At 40.9% G+C, this 2500-nt stretch overlaps 1 protein-coding gene across 1 annotated transcript in view; it reads right to left on the reverse strand.

Annotated features, from left to right (window-relative positions):
• LOC143280025 (uncharacterized) overlaps positions 1 to 2500 on the reverse strand; it is a 24969-nt gene that overhangs the window by 21485 nt on the left and 984 nt on the right. The gene's annotated exons all lie outside the window — the stretch shown is intronic.

The raw sequence follows: 2500 nt of genomic DNA on the forward strand, positions 1-2500 counted from the left end.
CATTTTGGTGTGTGTATGTAACATAGATATAATGTTTTATGTTATCAAAAGCGTTTTTGTAAAGCACCTAGAGCAGATTTCTGGATAGTGTGCTATATAAGTATCCATTATTATTATTATTATTAAAATATTACAAGCGGAAGGCTCTTACACCGAAGAAGTGAATGTTGACAAAGAAAACCACAATTCTGATGACGGAAGCTAAAGTTTGGATCATTTAGACACCCACTGGACATCCGAGGGGTCTGTGTAGAGGAGAAGAGAGGACTGGCCGTACTGAGTGAGTTAAAAGCTTGAGACCCTGTATTATGCTTACGTATGGTGCCCATTTCTGAACAAATTTGTTGTGGCGTATTTATTCTTGAAACATAATTGTCTATTTCATATGCTTGTTTGAGGTCTTCTAGGAACCTTTGTAGTATTGGTTTCACTTTATTGATTCTACATGTGTGTACAACGAATTTGGCCATCAATACAATAGAGGAACAATGCCTATCAGTTTGTGTTTTATTGTCATAGTAAATACCAATGCAAGACTAGACTGAGAAGCAGTCTATCAGAATTTAGATACTTTCTGTTTAACTACGAACTCTATGATAAAATAAAATTTTGTATCGTCCCCCCCCCCCCCCTCGCCCCACCCTCTCTCTCTCTCTTAATCTCGTATGATTTATATAGGGCTTTTAGATTAGGAGAAACTGTATTGTCCTATTTTCTGTAATTTTCTTGTAAAAACGTTGAATATTCATTGATAGTTACGGTGACTTCTACATATGTGTGGTGTGTGTGTGTGTGTGTGTGTGTGTGTGTGTGTGTGTGTGTGTGTGTATGTGTGTGTGTGTGTGCGTGCGTGCGTGCGTGCGTGCGTGCGTGCGTGTGTGTGTGTGTGTGTGTGTGTATGTGTAATAATCTTATAAATGATAGTGTTTTTTTTTTTTTCTCTTTTAAAGATTCCTGGCATTTTACAGTGAACGAAAAACACGAAGGTTTGTGTTTTGACAATACGGTTATGGTCATATCTTCATTGTCCACAAATACTTAATTCTGGTGCAATGCGGCAATACAGTGCAATATTTCTAGAAAACACTGTTCGTCAGTAAAAGATTTTTTTATGGGCGGGTATTTCTTTGCGAATTGCATGTCGCAATATATGATAACGTTGTTGTAATAAATACACTCACTTATAGCCAGACCCATGATCCATTGCTGACAATGGAGGGGGAAAAGTAACCCTGAACATGTCTGTCAGTTTATACAAACTTCATTCAGTCAAAAAAAGAAAAAAAAAAAAAAAAGAAAAAAAAAGAAATTTGTTTAAACCGAAAGTATATCCAAAACTACTTTTTTTTTCCGATTGTATCTTTCCATTCTGTGTTTCTGCGTGTAACCTAACCCCCCAAAAAGGTGGAGGGTTGAAAAAAGAAAAAGAAAAAAAAGTATGCAAACCTCACAGACATACACACACTTTCCGGGTAATCTGACCAGAGAGGGAAAAACACGGAAAACGTCAACATCACTTTTCTGTGTTTCTTGCAAACCATTCCTTTAAATGGTACAAAACAAAATCTATCTCATGACCATGAAACACTCACCCACAAATCTTTCTTCAGCCTCACCAATGAACCTGGGGGGCAGGAGATGGGGCGTGGGGGAGGAGGGGGGGCATGGGGGGGGGGGGGGGAATAAGAGAAGTGCGAGCATGTCTTTATTTATTTATTTATTTATTTATTTATTTATTTATTTTTTTGGGGGTGTGGGGGGGGTGGGGTGGGGTTAAACGCACCTGACCCATCCCTGGTTACTGAGAAACTATAAACGTCTTGTGTCCTGTCACAGTGGGTGGGATACTCACCCTTAGAGACGTCACACTTTCCTTTCACCCACAGATGGGTAGGGACGGAGGGTTGTGGAGCCCTGGGCGACAGGGGGAGGGGGCCGGGGAGTGAGGGGGGTGGGCGCTAAAGGGTGAAGGTAAAGGGGGGGGGGGGAAGCAACAAGGGATGTCCGCTTGACAAACCTGTGATCGTTTCGTGAGACTCCCTTTTCTAAGATAAGTTCTTGACCAGCCAGCCAATATATGATTGCTTTGTGAGACCCCCCCCACCCCACCTCCCAAGCCACCCCCCTCTCCCCCCATTTCCAAAATAACTTATTGACCAACCTAAAAACAAGATTGTTTCGCGAGACCCTCCAAAATAAGTTATTGACCAACCTAAAAACAAGATTGTTTCGCGAGACCATCCAAAATAAGTTATTGACCAACCTGAAATCTAGATTGTTTCGCGAGACCCTCCAAAATAAGTTATTGGCCAACCTAAAAACAAGATTGTTTCGCGAGACCCTCCAAAATAAGTTATTGACCGACCTACAAACACGATTGTGTCGTGACCCTCTCCCTCCTCCCCCATTTATTTTTGACCAACCTGTAAAAAAAGAATATTTCGTGAGACCATCTGTTTCCAAAAACAAGTTCTTGACCAACCTGTTAACAAGATTGTTT

Source organism: Babylonia areolata, chromosome 3, assembly GCF_041734735.1.
Source record: "Babylonia areolata isolate BAREFJ2019XMU chromosome 3, ASM4173473v1, whole genome shotgun sequence".
Lineage (NCBI taxonomy): Eukaryota > Metazoa > Mollusca > Gastropoda > Neogastropoda > Buccinidae > Babylonia > Babylonia areolata.